Consider the following 18,888-nt stretch of genomic DNA (forward strand, 5'->3'; position numbering starts at 1 on the left):
GTCAGTTACTTCAAGACAATCATGCTCAACATCTTCCATCTTTTCGATTTGGGCATTTTCATCTGGAATTAAGATTGCCGGGTTCAGCACTGTAGATCTTTTCAATGACACATTTGGTGACCCTAGAATACTCGTTTCATTTCTGGTCAACCTTGCACCAGTCAAATAGTGGGTGTTCGTCCTAGTAGGTAGAATCTCAGTAGAGTGAGGGACCATTACAGTCAGGGGATGTCTCATTACAATGCCTTCACATTGTGTAAGGCTCTGACCAACTGCTGCAACTGCGCGCAAACAACCTGGTAAGGGTGCTGCAACTGGGTTCAAAGTAGCTGAAAAATATGCTACTGGGCAGTTTGCACCCCCATGGACCTGTGTCAAGACAGACAAAGAACATGCATCACGCTCATGACAAAACAATGTGAAAGGTTTCGTGTAATCAGGCATACCCAAAGCTGGAGCCTTGCACAGACTCTCTCTCAATTCAGGACGCTTTCATTCCAGCCTGGTCTAACACTATAGTATCAGTGACTTCCTTATGAGTCAGTTTCTGCAGTGGTCTCGAAATGACTGAAAAATTTGGAATCCACTGGTGACAATGGTCTACCATCCCTAAAAACATCCAGACATCTCTCTGTGTTGTCCATGGATTTATCTGCAATATGGTTGTAATCCTTTCTCTGGATATCTTTTTTGAACCCTTCTCAATCTGGTGACACACATATTTCGTTACTTTTTGACAATGTTGCAATTTAAGCGGAGAGACTTTGTGACCATTCTTCCCCAAATGGTTCAACAGGGCAATCGTATCATATTTGCACTTGTCCCTTGTTCTGGACGCAATCAACAAGTCATCGATGTACTGCACCAAGGTTGATTGGAAAGGCAATTCCAACGACTCCAAATTATTTTTCAAGATCTGATTAAATATGGAAGGTGACTCTGAAAACCCTTGAGGAATTCTACACCAGCAGTAAACTCGATCCAGAAATTTGAAACAAAAGAGAAATTGGCTATCCTCATGAAGAGGTACAGAAAAGAAGGCTTGTGACAAATCTATGGCAGTGAACCACTCATTATCACATAGAATTTGAAACATTATCACAGCTAGATATGGTTCCACAGGACAACATTTGACCACAATCTCATTTATTTTTCATTTATTTTTCTCAAGTCCTAGACAATTCGAACTTTCCCACAGGGCTTTTGCAAACTCATTATTGGTGAATTACATGGACTGCTCAATACGTCCATCAAAACTCCTTGCTTTACAAAGTCTGCAATTATCTGGGCACTTTTCATAAGGACATCTTGCGGCATGTGGTACTGTGGAAGTTGTGAAAAAACTGCATTCGGCGTCACAGTAACTTTAACTGGCTCAACTCCCTTTATTTCCTGTCAAATCCCACACTTTCTCCTTAACCGCTCCCTGCAAATGAGGATGAAGCTCTTTGACTTTGAACATTGGGAAAAACTCAATCGAAGGGTATTCCTCATTTGTAGTTTCACACTCTGTCTCTGGGGCTTGGTAGTCTTCATCCTCACTATTCGTCTGAACCTCAATTCTCTTATTTAAACAGCTAATCGAACATTTAGTTTTACACAGAAAATCTCTTCCCAGTAGGGATACCGGACTCGAATCGCAGACTACAAATTTATGCAGTCCCTGGAAGCTGCCAATCTCAACTTGAACTGGATTTGTAATCGGGTTTGTCAAATACTGGTTCACTACTCCCACAACCCTAACTGTTCTACCTGAAAGGGGCAACTTTGAAACTTCTGCACTTCTCACTGTAGAGCGTGTAGCTCCTGTGTCAACCAAGAATGACATTTTGTGGCCCATAACATTTCCCTTCACATAGGGACCTCTTTTATCTACTTCTAAGGAAGCTGAAAGCACACACGGCTCCTCATCTTAACTATGACTCGTCCAATCCTCATTTATTCCATTCTCACTGTGTAATGGGAATTGGGGCACTGTGTTACTACTTTGGTTAAGCCTCTGACCTGTGACCTGTTGAGAAAGCATCATCTGTTGCAGTTCAATTTGGGCGTGAAGTATTTGAATTTGCTGTCTAGGTACCATGGGAACCTGCTACTGTATTGGCTGCAACTGTGTCATTTGTACACGTGGCATTTGCACCTGCTGTATTGGTTGGAAATTCTGCATTTGATTCACATTATTCTGAAAAATTTTATAACAACCTCTCATGCTCTGCCCTTTCACGTTCTGGAATGAGTTGATGTCATTACTCTGCTGAACAACACCTTCTTGTGCCATCATTGGACACTCCAGTTTCCAATGTCCAATGGCTCCACAAACGTGACATGGCAATAACTTCTTCATTCCTTGCACATCATTTTGAACCACTACAATACCTAAGTTTAGACCACGATTCACATTACCTCCATGACCTCTCATCTGGGGCTGAAACTTGTTTCCCTGCTGCTGCTGCGGTAACTGCTGCGAAAAATTCCCTTGCATTCCTGTTTGAGCTGCTTAAATCTGCATCACCATCGCCTTTTCTTTTAACTTATGCTGCGTCAGCTCAATCTCATCACCTCAGTATTTCACATACTGCAACACCTCATCAATTTGCTTTGCTTGCCAGAAAATCAAATGACTCTTAATCATCTGGCTAATTTCAGGTCTCAATCCTTCACAAATCTGAACACAAAATGGAGCATGTCTTTCATCTCAATTGTCTCTGTACCACTGTAAAGATTGAACGCCTGCAACCATCTCTCATTATGCACATGCATCAACTCCTTTGGTTCCTGAGATGTCCTGTCAATTCTCTGGCAATCAATATTCTTAGGCGAAATTCTCGTTTTCAAGAATTCAATCACCTTATAGTAATATTTAATCACGTCAGGAGATGGTGCGCCTGTATTCTTGTCTCTCTCCGGTTCGCTTGTTGGCCAATCTACACTCCTCTTACACTCGATCTACAGATCAGCTGGAACCACTATCTCTAGTAATGTGTTCAAATCTTCCCACAGACACTTTGCAAGTTTTACAAACCAGTCTGTCTGCTGATACCACTCTACTGGTTTTTCTCTCAATTTTGGATAATCATTTGTAAATAATAGAATGTCACTTCTGCTCCACGGGACATGAACAAAATTCCCCCCTAGAATCTCTCTCATTGGTCAAATTTTCACTGGATCTTTATCCTGCTGCACATTTGTAGTCAGCTCCACAGCATCCCTTTTCTCTTGTCTCTTTTATTTACCTATCTGCCTTCCCATTTGTCTAATGTTCCCCAAGTCTGGGCACTTTGAAGCAATTCCTTAAGGCATGCCTTCATTACAGCAGATCTCATGTGGTCAAAATCTTTAGCCTCAAAATCTAATCTGTAACTCCTTTTCAAATGCTTTGTTTTCTCTATTTCCCAGCTGTACTTCCCTGCCAGGTCGGCTAGTTTCTGATGCACATTACTCACTTCCCTCGTAATCTTCGGGTGCAAGTATCTCAACTCTGCCTCTGTGTTGGATTCTAACCTATTCACACCCATAGTTCCTTCAATGAGGTAACCTGCTTCCATGCTTAGCCTAGCATAATTAAAACACTCCCCTCCTTTAGGAGCACTCTGCGGGGTATTCAGCTTTTCTAACCATTCAGTCATCTGTTGAGTTGTCAATCATTGCAGCGAAATGTAACTTGCTTGGACTAGTGGCACCTGCTGTGAAACTGCATTCGGGGTCTGCGGTGTCAACAATTTCAAACTCTGACTAACGTTTGACCCAGCCACAGTCTCTGGAAGTGCTACAGATGGACTAAGGTCTAACAATGATCTTGGTCCATCAAAAGTCTGTCCCACAGGAGAGACTATTCGAGCATCTTCATTATGACATTCCCTCATTATATCAAAAATAAGTAATACACTGTTCCAACCATGTAAAACAGAAAGTAGTGACCGGGGTCCTAAATTCTAGGAGCAAGAGGCCTCACACACCCATAGGGTGTCATGCTTCATCATAGGCACTGCTCCTCGTCAGACCGGCGCTGCAATGTCTGACGGGCACCACCCCGTGAGGGGGGGCTCTTTGCCGGAGATCTTTTTATGTGGTGGTGCCGTGACCCCAAAGGTAATTGAAGTGTCAACGGAGATCAAAAAAGAATGTGATTTAAAATTGACTACCAAAACCGCCACTGAGACAATGGATTTTATTAGACCAGATGGACGGTCAGGGCCAAGGTTAAAAATATATAGTCAGAAGAGTGAATAGAGAAATTAAGATCAATCACTCTTATAGTGAAAAAATGTATCAAAAGGAGGGGTCTGGGAATTTTCCAAAATCTACCCTCTCATGGGTCAACATGTTTCGCATCCTGGTGGTCCAAACGGATCCAGTGATGCTTCATCAGGACCTTATATGACTATGTGTATCTCCTAAGTACTAAGGGCCACATATATTCCGAACAAGGTATACAAGTTACTATCAGCCCGCAATTAGCTGGGGGGAGTAACAATCACTTACATGAACGTGGAACCAGTCGTTCCTAACTCGTGCCCTAGAGAGAGAAGTACAAAAGTTATACCACAGTAAGCACGAGATATGACTTATGTGTATCATGGGAAAGGAAAGTGACCGTGCAGTACAGTGAAAGTGTTAACTCGTGAACAGCAAACATGCAAATGCTTGTGAATACGAGCTTACCGTCCTAAACTTGAAGACGCGCATCCTAGGAATACACAGACCAATGGTCCAGCGCTATATGACGTCTACAGAGGAGATGTGGAACAAAAAGTTTAAATGACAAGTAGATTACCCACTCAAATGTCTCAAATGTCCAATAACATAGAGGTCTAATGTGTAATAATGGTAGGTTCTAAATTAGAAACATCACAGGAAACATGGTAGCTCAAACGTGACTGGTAAAAGTCATAAGTACTGTATTCTAATCAAATAACTGATGATCAGTAATAAAAAACACGGTGTCTCTGGAAAGCAGAACAAAACACAACAATACAAACATTAGTTCCGTATTGGTAGAAGAGTTTAAACAACAAACAGTATATGGGATGGTACAAAATATTTGTCAATGTCCCGGTAGAATAACGAGTGTCAACTATGGGGTGGATCACAATAAATGTGGAGGTATCACCTTAATCGATGCACCGGTTCATAATAATAGGCCACCAGGTAATAGGCCTAACGGTGAGAAAAGCCGGAGAGTATAAGCAGAATCTTGCCTCTTTATAAAGAGCGCAATGCACGTGTGACCGGCCGAGTCCCGAGAAAGCAAACTAGCCTCGGAAATGTAAAAACGGAGATCGGCGGTGCACTTACTTTTGTCTGCTGCTGTAACCAGGACGTAACCTACCCCGGTCCGTGGTTCCCGAAGATTGGAGGGGACCGGGCTGGGGCGTAGAAATGAGCCTTACACCGGAAGCCGGAGAATAGTATTTTCCGGCAAGAGGCAAGGTCAGGCAGTCAGGCAACGCGGGAGCGTTGGCCTGAACAAGCTAGAAAGTGAAAAAAGACTACGAAGCGGCCCGGGAAGCAGAAAGGGGGAAATGCATGCAAAGTCTAAGAATAGCTCAGAGCACAGATCACAACACTGGATCAGAAGTCACAGGGCTAATAGTATTAAAAAGTCAATAATAATACAAGGGTAACTCCAAGTCAATTATCAGTCAAAGATAGTTGGGACATGGGACCACCAGGATGCGAAACATGTTGACCCATGAGAGGGTAGATTTTGGAAAATTCCCAGACCCCTCCTTTTGATACATTTTTTCACTATAAGAGTGATTGATCTTAATTTCTCTATTCACTCTTCTGACTATATATTTTTAACCTTGGCCCTGACCGTCCATCTGGTCTAATAAAATCCATTGTCTCAGTGGCGGTTTTGGTAGTCAATTTTAAATCACATTCTTTTTTGATCTCCGTTGACACTTCAATTACCTTTGGGGTCACGGCACCACCACATAAAAAGATCTCCGGCAAAGAGCCCCCCCTCACGGGGTGGTGCCCGTCAGACATTGCAGCGCCGGTCTGACGAGGAGCAGTGCCTATGATGAAGCATGACACCCTATGGGTGTGTGAGGCCTCTTGCTCCTAGAATTTAGGACCCCGGTCACTACTTTCTGTTTTACATGGTTGGAACAGTGTATTACTTATTTTTGATGTTTCCATTTGGAGGATATACACTGGACCATAACTCCTCCTGATCCCTCCCGTATTTTGAACATTCCCTCATTATACTCTGGGACATGACTCCCTGTCCACTTACAGTCGTTTTCTTTTGTGCAAATAAGGGTACAGCTGGACCAACAGTAATAGGTAGCGATACAGCATTTGGGGCTGTTCTGGCACTTCTGCTCTGTGGGGGAGTAACTTCCATTTTCTGATTCATCATCAGAGTCATATCTGACTGTGTCCCTGTTACTGGAGTACATCTTGGCATTACCTGTGGCTGCACTCGGGGCAGTAAAAGTTAGAGTTGGTTCAGTCTGAACCAACATCGGTCTTGGGTAAATCTGTTCTGTAGGCACCATTAAGTTCGAAGTCGTTTCCATGACGGGCACATCAGGATAAGTTCTCTGAACCTGCAGCGGATGCACCTGATTTTGCACTAAGGGAGTAGTAGACACATTAAGACCACTGTGTATCGCATTCTGTGTCAAGCTAACATTACCCTGCATCATATTCATTGTCCCATTAACCTCTGTCGGGGCTGTCGGATCAGAACTGGTACTTGGACCATTCTAATGTGCTGTATATGGTGGTGGGCTTTTTTTTCAATAGCTGCATAATAAACTCATCATCATCTGATTCTTCCTCCTCTGTTGAAGACCTTCTAGCCTCCCTAAGGGCATGATGACGTACATAGTCAATGGCTGTAAAGAGGTCCCAAAGGCAATATTACTTTCCTCTACAATTCTTTCATCAGAACGTTATCTCAGTGCTTGTATGAAAACAGGTCAAACAGCAATAAAAACAATGACCATAAGGCGATAGCTTTAGGTCGTCCAAATGTGACCAACATGACCACATGATAATTAACCAATGCAGCTACCTAAGTAGACGACTACTCCTAGACTTCAGATTGTGTTTGAGTAGAAAGGTGACTTCCCCTTTGTAAATTTGAGAGAAGATTGGCAGAGCGGAGTTGGGACAGAACAAGAGGTTCAATAGAAAGTGAATTGCGTCACCAAAGTCATATTCGGAAAACACCCCAGTATCTAGCCAGATAGTACAAGCTGCCCCAGTTTCCCCTACCTGCTCCTGCCTGCTGAGAAGGTGCTGCAAGCAAGCTCAATAGCATAAACAGTGCTGAGATGTTTTATTTCAGGTCCTAGAGATGAGTCTTCAGACACCTGAAGTGGTTTCACCTAGAGTGGCTAGCTGAATCAATTCTAAGTCGGCATAAACTAATAATGTAAAAAATAGAGACATGAGATGTGTATATTGTTGAACTTGAGATAGAAGAAGAAAATTAAACCTTTTTTTTAAGTCGAGACTTATCTGTACACTGGACTCTGTGGTACTTAAGAGGGCATCCATCTCTTTCTGCTTCCCTACAAAGGTAGTTGCGTTTTATTCCTGTCAGTCACACCACCACTAATGATCTGCAAGTTTATAGACAAGACTGACACCTCACTTGCAAGGGAAGAATGACACAGTCCTCCCAAAAGTCCCAATCTTCCTTAATGCAGACTGTGACCGTGAGTCGGGCGGATCTAGAGTTCACACCTGTGGTTAACCTCCAAAGCACACTCCTAAAGCACACATCTTCTTTCACTGGAATCCACATACTGTCAGTAAAAGAAAACAGATACAAATAGAGCATAGGACCATACATACATTTTAGGAGCGCAGAAATATTCACTACTTTAACCATTAACGAAGGTGCCACTGAAGTGGACATCGATTGGGTGGGACCCAACTGCTGTCGGGGTGCATCACTCATTTGACAGTCCTCTTACAATCCCCAAGTTGGCGTCAAGGTGGCTCTCAAACACAGCCCTGCCCCTCCAGTGGCCTCGCACGGTTCAGTTTTATTATACAGCAAGTCAAACCGTTGTGGGGAGAGAAATGGCATTTCTCGCTCTGGGTACAGGCATAAAAATGCGTTAAGAGCAGTCTCTTAAGGTATTACATGAAAGTCATCTTTTGTTAAAGCCTAACTTTAATCCAATTTTCCTATCCGTACTAGTTCTGTTTGTGCCTTACTGTACTAGTTGTGTTTGTGCCTCATTGTATGCAATGTTAATTTAAATTCTGCTCCACTTTCCTCTTTGCAATACCCTTACCATTTTAGGGTCGAGCGCGCAAGCTCTCTAGCGTGTTGTAATCTCCCTGTGGGCTTTTAACCTTGCCTACTCTTGCTATTCATTCTTTGTTGTGCTTGTTTTAAAAGCTTAATTTTTATTGGTTCATTTTGTGAAATGTCCCTCCTTTGTGTGCTGAGTTCCTTCCCAGGCAATTTCACTAAGTAAACATTTGTGCCATTGTTAGCGCGTCTGCCCTTAATCAGTAAACTTGCAAGGGGACGCAAATAGGTCGATTAACATTTTGAGTCATTTAAGATGTTCTCGCCATAGCTCCAATACATGAACAATAATCAATAATCATATACACAATATTCAATAATCATTAGTCAAATTCAATAATCAATGGAGTCAGTAAATATCACGCACCATGACCTTTCAGCCATGAATAACCACACCTTTAGTAAAGGTTTAGTACTTTTATTTCCTTTATATTAACAATGCTAAAGTAATGTAGATTAATCTCAAAATCAAATGAAACACATATACGAACAATACTGGTTGACCGAAGCGACGGAAGAAATGCAACCTAATCAAAGCTTGAATCACGAGACATTCTAAGGCAATGGTGCAAATCAAAAGCAGAGTCAGCTACAATAAAGATATGTGATACATAGAATTCAGCAAGATAACTCGTCAATCATTAGTCCCTGTAAGTCGTCAGTCATTATGTGAATACCTTCATCTAACCCAGATTAGCATCAGCATGTTGGGCTTCATGAAAAACAATTTAGAACACAAATTTAGGAAAACATCTAGCTGGAGAAATTATCAAAACAGCGCAGTTGGTACATAGAAAGAAAAGGCATAAAAATGCAATTCAATTACATTGTCATATCTACCTATCCAGCAAGCAGAATGAGGCTTCGTCCTCAGGTCATCAATCGATCAGCAAAGCATCTGGCTGTCAGTCAGAGAGTATGAGCCCAATGACAGACTCTCGAATTTCTTCTAAAGTCTCTTCTTCTCTCAATATCGCAGTAATTCCCTAAAATCTCCTAAAGTATCTCTCTCTAGTCTGATCCTCTGGTCTGAATAATTCTCTCCTGTCGCGTTGTTATATCAAAGTCACCTAAACTATACCCTAATTCCCTATTGGTCAATTAATCGTACGTTCATACACTACCCAATAATATATCTAAACCAAATCTATGAATTCTAATATTTCGCTCTTCATATGAAGTTGATTGGTCCACTTTACGATGTTCTCATCATCCGGGTGGTCAGGTAACAACTTTGTTGCGTCTTCATCTTCAGTCAATGTCTTCATTGTTCGTGTCCCAGGAAAGTACATGTCACACATTACACACATTTTGTTACATTACTAGGAACATCATCTCCTGTCCGTTGGTTCTCCCAGAAAGCGCTGTTTAAGCACTTTAAATAAGACAATGGACATTTCACAGTTTAGTTCACTCTGTCAGCATTTTATTAACTGCTAAGAAATACAACTGTACAACTTCTGCATGAGGCCTGGCAAAACTAGGCCAAGACACTTGCTAAGTTAAGGCCTACAATTAAAAAAAGCTATAGCATACTTCATAACTCTTAATATGACATATTGCTACATTAACCTAATACATTTTCAATATTTCATAAGTATTAATCATTAATTAGAACATTTCATGAACATTGGTGGCCATTCTCCGAGGTCACATTTTCAAAAGCGTTAATTATTTTTTCTCTAAGTTATTCATTTTCTATAAAATACATTATTCAAAACACATAAATATTCATTAATTATTTCTAGTTGAGACACCTGCTTCAGCACCATCACACTACGTCATGCTTCCTCCTGTTACAGCATGTGATGGCCCCGCCTCTGGTTTCGGTTTGCCTTTCATCCCAGCCGTGATCCTTTCTAAACATTCTAAACATTCACGCAGTGAGCCAATAACTCTTGCGCTCACGCTCATGGTGGCCTCGGCACTTTGAAATGAACTGCTTATGTCAACTGTTTTACTTTTTAAGTTCAATTTATTTGGCACGAAAAGTCCAGTTAGGAATTTACAACGCTAGTTGGGATAGTTAACTTATTTGCCTTTACTAAAGCCGTCTTCTAAAATAACATGAAAAATTGTTCCCAAAAAATACAAACAGAAGACAGGAAGGTCTCTGGCTCCAGTTGCCACAGGAGGTTTCTTTGTAGTCATAGAGGTAAGAAACCAGACCAGAGTGGGAAAAATGTGACTCAGAGGGAGAGATGTGCCACAATTGTAAAACGAGTGGTCTTTTGTAAACTTTCCCGTAGTGCAGCATAGGGGTGGATCAGGCAGAAGACTGGGTCTTGTGAGTGATACTAGGCTGGAGAAATGATGTGGAACCACCTTCCAGTTGAGTGGTGCTCCACCAATTACAAGAAATTCTACCTTTATTTTCTAAGCTAATATACAGTCTCAGAGAGTGGAGAAACAGTATGCAGTGATGGAGGAAGGATGATGCTCTCTTGCCAGAAGGCTGGAGATCCCTATCCCACACTCTGGGTTTCATGAACTCTCCAGAGTGGGCTGCAAAGGCTTCCTGACTCCTTCTCAGGGCCGTTAGAGGGTGGGCTTGCTGGATGTCTTAAAGGAGACATTGTCCTGAACTTCTGTGGACTGGTGCAGTTGTGGGTTTCCCAAGTTTGATGTAAGGATCCCAGGCCCCTCCGTGCTGGATTGGCCTGCATGTTGGGAAGATAAGAGTCAAATTAGAGCGAAGGGACTTGCTTACTTGAACAAGCGCACTTGGCATTGTCATGCTTGGAGGCTTGGTTTGGTAAGCATAGGCGCGTCTCAAGACTTCCTAGTCTTGTGCGAATTGGTGGGCATCTAGGGCATGGCTATTCTAATTAAACCAAACCTATACTGCTGTCTGCACTCATTCTACAGAATCAGGAGCGTCTCATGGAGAACGTCTTTAAGAAGGAACACATTTGTTTTCATCTGTGCAGCAGTGGCGGAGTCACTCATCCGCTAGACATGAGGAGAAAGCCCCAGCGGGAAACAAAAGCAGCATGAAGTAAGACTAGTGTAATACCATGAATAAGATAAGATGCAGGCACCTAAGAATTTAGATACTTACCCAAGGGTCCTCTTGCTAGGCAGTGATGCGGAGAATAACTGCAAAGTAAAAGAGAACATTGTTACTTCAAGTATAGTCGCTTTGAACCTGAACTTTTCAGATCATTCTAAATACTGAAAGCCTGCAATCTAAGACAATTTTGTGAATTATGCCAAAACATAGCGCAGTTTGTCATAAAATCCTGAAGTGAGGAAATAATATGTGCTCGAAAGTGTTTTGGGAATACTAGGACTTTTTTCAGAAAGATTGCTCCGAGACTCATGTTGGGAGCGCCAACGACATAATTCAACTTGCAGACACACAAATGCTAGCATTTGGTTTATTAAACAAGATAGAGAAAATTAAAAGACAAAAAGAAGAAAGACACGTGTAATAGGTGTTCAAAAAAGGAAGGTGGAACTCCTATTTTCACACCGACCAAAAGTACTAATGCAAATTTCTGTTTCCTTAGATAAGGATGATTACAGATAGAAAGTGGGCTAACACTTGGATAAGAGGGGAACAGGTAGTAACTAGGAATGTAGACAGTGGACCCAACCACAAGAAGCACAGTAATAAGGAAATCTGTGATTGTTAGTAGAAGTAGCGGCCATCGCAAATGTCAGGTGGGAGGGGCAGGGGAAACAAAAAATAAAAAAATAAATAAATAAAACTTACCTCTCCTGATGTTCCAAACGACTCCTGCTGCTTCGCTCGTCACTCCCCTTCATGTGGTGCCCCAGCAGGGACACCAGCACAGGCTCCCCAGCAATCCTGGCACTGCTTTCATTTTAAACCTAGCATGAAAGCAGCACCATGATTGGTCTGAGGGGCTCAGACTGCCAGTCCTGGGGTACGCGCAATTTTTCCACAGCCGGGCTGGAGAAACCTAAAGTCGCATGTGTGTTTGGCTGGCCTGAAACAGCAGGCCAAACACACATCCACCCTCATGTGCATTCGGTCATCCTCCCCTTCCCATGACCCAGCCCTGCCCCTCCCTACACTGCTGGCTGAGCCAGCTGATGAAAAATAAAATGATAGTCAACTATTGTTTTATTTTTCATCTCCAGGCTCTTGGCCAGTGGGGCGATGCTCTTCCGTCGTTGTGGAGAAGCCACCCCTGGTTAGTAGAGCTTAAAGTAATACTTATCTTTTCAGCAGTTTCATATGAAAATATTGGACAGCACACAACAGAGGCAGAGAACAGCACATTGAACAGAAGCAGATCCCGGAGAACCCAACACTGTCTATTTCTGAGTCTCATAATCCACTCCCCCAGACACTCCGGTTCTTCTGGTACTCACTACTCACCCATGTGATGAGACTAGGGTGACAGAGGAGTTTGGGACAAGTATAGCAACACAAAACGAGAATGGTCAGAGTGCTGAACAATGCAAACACTCACCCCAGTTACAGATCTGGGTTTAATCCATTGTTCTTTTGCTCTCCATGCCACCCCAGTTTGGACCCAGACATATGCCAATCAGTCTTGACGCTGCTCCTCATAGGAACAGTCCAGCCTGAACTGCCGAGCCTGGTCCTCCCTGGACCAGAAACAAGCATCCTAGGACCGGTTTCAGGTATCACCCTTCATCAGCCAGGCTAGCTTGAATCCACTGGCACAGTGAGAACGGGACCCACGTCTGGGTATACCCTTCCCACTTAGGGCATTTTTAGCAACACAAAAGGATGATGGATAGAGTGCTGAACAATGAAAACACTCACCTGCAATCACATATCTGGGTTTAATCCATCATTCTTTTGCTCACTATGCCACCCCAGTTCGGAGCCAGCCATATGCAAATCAGTCTTGACCCTGTTCCTCATTGGAACAGTCCAGCCCAAACTGCCAAGCCAGGTCCTTCCTGGACCAGAAACAAGCATCCCTGGACCGGTTACAGGGTATCACCCTTCATCAGCCAGGCTAGCTTGAATCCAGTGGCACAGTGAGCACGGGATCCACGTCTGGGCATATCATTCCCACTTAGGGCAACTTTAGCAACACAAACGGATGATGGGCAGAGTGCTGAACTATGCAAACACTCACCCTCACAAGTAGCCTTGCAAATGTTTGTTGCTTTCTCAGGAAGAAGCACCAGATTTTGCCAAGTGGGAACTACAGGATTATACTTGACACACACAGCATGTTAGTAGCAGAAGATCTGTGTTGCTTGGAATCACAGTCAATGAGAATAGTCTGCAGTGGAAGAACGTGTTGGCAGCTGCCACAATTTCCCCAGGTCGGGATGCCACCAGGGATGGGTACTATGGCAGGTCTTGGCCCCTACAGGTAAGCTGCTGCTAAGAGAATGGAATCAGTACATGTAGAGGTTGAGAAAGGCACCAGGAGTTTGCCAGAAAAAAAACAGGGTGTCAGAGGCTGCAAAGATCTCCTTGTAGATGAATCGAGCAACCAGGAATACAACGTAACAAACCCAAAGCTCCACATGGCCTAAAAAATCTCCTGAAAAACTTGCCACTTGTCCATTGCATTAAATTATTTGCTTCTGTTGTCCTGGTATTTGTGGCACCTGCCAGCAATCTTTCTTTCGCATTAAGCATTTGCTTGGAAACAAGGCTGTTGTTTGTCATGTCTCATGTGCTTTGATGGATGCATTCCCTACTTTGAGGTCAGGTGACTGCAAGAGCAAGTACCCCCCCCCCCCAGCTACAGGATTCCCAAAGGCCTTTACAGCATGTCATCGTGCAAGTAGTCCACTAGGGTGCCTGTCACCTATCCCACTCCCCATTCTTCTCAGAGTACAAAGACGTGGGCAGGCAAGATAGTAAGATCACCTAAAGGTGCTGGCTCCACAGCCTGACACCTTCAAGTAGTGTCAGGAAAAATGTAGTAGCAGGCACTGGATGTGAAGCAGAGGAACAACCACGTGACCTCAGAGTTGATGTCAGATGTGTCTCGGAGAGGCAGGAGTACAGGTTTTAAGGATTTACAGCCTAACCACAGGCCAAAAATCCAATAAAGAAAACCCAGGAAAAAGGAAATATATTCCAGTTGCAGCCTGATCAAACAGCCTCGGTGTGAAGAGGTGCCTCATACATCTTTTGGACAGAAGTATTTTTATGATAACTTCTAGGTGTACCCAAAAGGGAGAAGGGCATGTGTGCATTGTTAACATTTGTTTTGACTATTGCCTGGAGCTGCTGCAAACCTCCACAAGCCTCGAGTTTGCATGGAGAAAACGTGTGTCATACTTTACCTGGATCATGTCTGTTGTGGGCCCTTAATTGCTGCTAGGCAATTTGCTATAAAAATGGGAAATGATGGTTTGTGATTATCAAAAAACCCACGTCAAAACCTAAAGGTATGTCTTACTGATTGGGAATGGCAAATACAATCACTGCTGTTCTACAGCCACTAGGCCTATGTATAAATGGTATGAATGTAAGGTTGAAGGTAACATTGATTGTCAAACCTGTGGGCCTTGATAGCATCATTTTGAACACCCTGAAAAAGTTAGTAGGCATGACATTTTAATAGTACATATCCTTTTGCAGTTGATCATATCCTGTAACGGGGGAATTGCTGTTTTTATATGATAGGGCCTTCTAGTGCACACATGGTTAGAGGTACCTCACAGCTAACTGGCCTAAGTGAAATTTAAGGGGTTATTTGCACATTTTGATCTTTGTTTACGGTATGTGTTGGACCCTAGTTATACGAGGGGTTCCAACTGGTGTTTCCACCTGCCATTTTGTAAATATGTGTATTTTTTGCGTAGTAATTGCTTGTATGTATATGTTTCAAATCCTTCTAGTAATTTAATTTTTTAAAGTGTACATGGAACACAACTACAATCACTAGCCAGCGAGGAAAGGTATAATAGAAAATACTGCACTGATCGAAAGGTATCAACAAAAAATAGTTCAAAAACCAATTCACTGTCTAATAATGGGAAAAAGTGTTCTATACAGCCAATGCTATGATCTGTTTGGAGTTTATTGGGATGCCAAGTTCTGTCTTGAACACCAACCCATCCCTTAAGATAGCTGAGATTGCTCTAAATGGGCAGTTCCCAGGACTCTTAGATGCAAAGGGCTTGTAAGCTCTCTGGATTCAGAGGAAAAAGATGCCCAGTCTGTTCCAATGTCCTCGCTCTCTTGTTCAAGTGTCCTAAACATTTTCTCCATTCCCAAGATGCTCTGAGGGCTGATAATACCAATCCTTGTGCCAAGGCCCCAGTTTACCCAACATGCATTTATGACTTGCCTGGCACTGCACCAGGTCAGTGACATCTGTGTTCATCTAAGAGAATGTCTGCATACGTCGTAGAAGAGAATAGACTGGAAATCTCAGTGGGTCAGTGGCTTTAAGGACTTTCATCTAATATTGGTGAAGACATTGATAGTCCCATAATTGGTGTGTCAGAGTTCCCTCCCTCCACAAACTCTCCAGCACCTGTCTGGCCAATTTCTATCCCACTGATGTAACCTTTCTGGTGACTAGTACCAGTGGAAGTTTCGCTAGTGCTTTTTTCGTGGACAATCTTGCAGCTGTTGTACATGCTTTGCCTGAATGTCTTCCCATACTTTGCCACTTAAAAGTGGAGACCAGCTACTTTTCCCACCTAATTTGTCCAGGAGAAATAACAAAATAAGAAGTATATAACTGTGTATATTTTTGAGAGAATCTTGTTGCCTGCCTTTTATGTGAGCAGCTGTTTCTCAAACTTTGAAACCTTCCTAGTTCCAAAGGGTTAAACAGAAGGATGTGGCCCCCCCTAGTAAATTTGGTGACATTGAAACTGTTCCAGTTCTGCCTTTCAATAGTCATTCTTCATCATAATAAAAGGATTTTATACTTGAGCTGTCAACGATATTTTCTTTTCGAAAGCACACTTTAACTATTAACTAGCTGAAGGAATTAATTAGTTAAGCTGGGGTACATTTTGAGTTACTCAGGATCGGGGTGAACGGCGATGGAAATGTTGGTAAGCCCCTCATCTCCTCATCTGTTTTCCTTGTACCAGACATTATCTAACTGACATTCAGCATCTCAGAACAGAGTACGCACATCACATAGTTGGGGAAAAAGACTTTCCGTTTAACTTTACATAGTCTCTCCTCCCTTAAGACTGCTTCTCCCAGAAGTTCACTCTTCCATAAAATTCCGCCTTTCAGCAAAGAAGACAGTGTGTTCGTTCTGTGTTCCGAGAGACTAAACTTCGTTAGGAAGGTTTCTTTTATTTTATATACTTCTTTGTCATGTTCTAAAGAGATTGGGGCCGAAATTAATGTAATGCTGTTTACTTTACCCCCTTCACTATTGATCCAAGCTCTGAGGGATACTGGTGGGAAGGTGGGGAAATATGGGCCTGTAAAAACTTGTTACCTATACAAGGTGCTTTTTCCTTTCTTTAGAGTCCAGTCTGGGTGCCTTCGATTGTTGATTTAGTTTTTATGCACATTTTTCCTTTACCGTGCTGAAATTGACTCGATAAATATGGCAGACAATCAATGACTTACCTATACTGATGAAGAAATAGACTCCCTACTAGCAGGTCCATCAATTCTGAACTATACTGGTATTGCTCAAACTTTGGTGCAAGCAAATGATTAGGAGAACAGATCAAGACAACTATTGATGGCATAATGATGAAGGAGTACCATAGGGCAAACGCTGCACCCAAGGGCCTATAGGTTTATAATGCCCCTAGGATTTTTTGGAAAGATTTGGGCCCGTATTTATACTTTTTTTGCGGTGCATTTGTGCCATTTTTTAATGCAAAAGCAACGCAAACTTACAGAATACATTTATATTTTGTAAGTTTGCACCACTTTTGCATCAAAAAATGGCACAAATGCGGCGCAAAAACGTATAAATACGGGCCTGGATGTTTAGAAAGGATTGGGCGCCTATATCATAGATATGCACAAGAGATTGGCTCGTTCTTATAATGAAGACAGCAACAAGATTATCAGAAGCCCTGACTGTTAAAATTCAGATAAGTAAATCAAAGTTAAAAGCCATGGTGCATGTCACAGTATATAAGAAACGTCTTGAGGAGATCAATAAAGAGACAACAGATATGAAGACATTCCTCACTCAGTCTAAGATACAGTAATTGGGCAAAGACCGGAAGAAATTCTCACACCAGAATGTATATCCTTATACTAAGTTAGATTACACCTCACTTCAAGATCAGGGCCGTAGTGATAGGGGCTGTGATTCAACAGGGAGTTCAACAGATGCAATGGACTGGGATATTGGGAATGAAATCCGAAATAAACGTTGAGGAAGAGGAAAAGGTAGAGTTAGGGGTCAGAACTGGCCAACAACATGACAAAGACCATTCTATGAAGGACCTCCAGCATTGATTTTTCAACCATTTCCCCCAATTTTGGTGGATAGGTCAGTCCATATACAAGGGTACCCTAACCTACCTTTCCTCTACCGTTCAAGCCCAATTTTATAGGGCAAGGTACCAATCCACAAAGAGGAAAGAGAAAAGAGGTACAGTGGTGTGATCAGACTCAAGGAATGCAAACAAAGTTTTCAATGACAACACCCAGTGGCTTTCATTTGGCCAATGATACACATACCTGAGACAGGTCAAGGGACAATAACAGCTCTTTAGGACCACTGAGGGATAATATAAGCCTCCCTTAGAGAGCTGTTTTTTACTAGTTCAAATATTTCAGCAACACTCTTGTAGTAATCACCTATACCTAAGTCTTTTATCAGACTACAGCTCAAGAACACAACATTTTGTTGTCTGAGTTTCCTTCCACAGATCAACGTTTTCATTTTAGAGAGGTTGATGGTGATGGCGTTGTCTGTGCAGTAGCAGGCTAGAGTGTTCAGTGACTTCTGAAAGCCAAGCCAGGTGCAATCTAATAAGACCACATCATCTGCAAATGGCAGGATTTGTGCTTTCTCGCAGGCTAAACATGGGGGACAAGTCCTGGCAATGTCCAAGCTTGTTTTTAATGTCTGACATATGTAGGTTCAAAAGTAGGGTCCAAGATGCAGCGTTTTTTAAGACTTTTCTTTGTGGTAATCATTTCAGAAGTGGACCAATTTGCCACTACCTTAATTTTTACCTACATCTCACTATGTAGTGACACAGTAGCTTTTAACAGTGACGTCGATGAAAGCTGCATGAACTTGTCCTCAATATTGCAATTCCTTTGGAACCTGGTTTGGAACCTTACAATCACCTACTTGTTTTGGCCCACACTTGCAGCTCACCATTCAGGAGGCAAGCATAGCATTTCCCTTGTACCTACAGTACAGCTGTAATTTGGTATTTGTCCGGGGACTGTCTACTACTATTCTTGTGTACTTGGATCAGGATAGACCCTCTAACTGTCTGGGACAACACTGAATAGAAAACAATTCGAAAAAACAATCGTTAGCAGAGGGGTTTGGAAAAGAGTGTTGAATTATAGAAGTGCCTACAGCAGGCCATTTGGGCTAGGGGAGCCAACACTCTTAGGTGACTTAAAGATCTGAACACCCATTGTTTGCTAGGCCATATATTGGATCAAAAATGGTTCTTTTAATTTAAAGCTTATGGAAATTGTAGTTATTGTGGTCAGT

Source organism: Pleurodeles waltl, chromosome 7 (genome assembly GCF_031143425.1).
Source record: "Pleurodeles waltl isolate 20211129_DDA chromosome 7, aPleWal1.hap1.20221129, whole genome shotgun sequence".
Taxonomy (NCBI): domain Eukaryota; kingdom Metazoa; phylum Chordata; class Amphibia; order Caudata; family Salamandridae; genus Pleurodeles; species Pleurodeles waltl.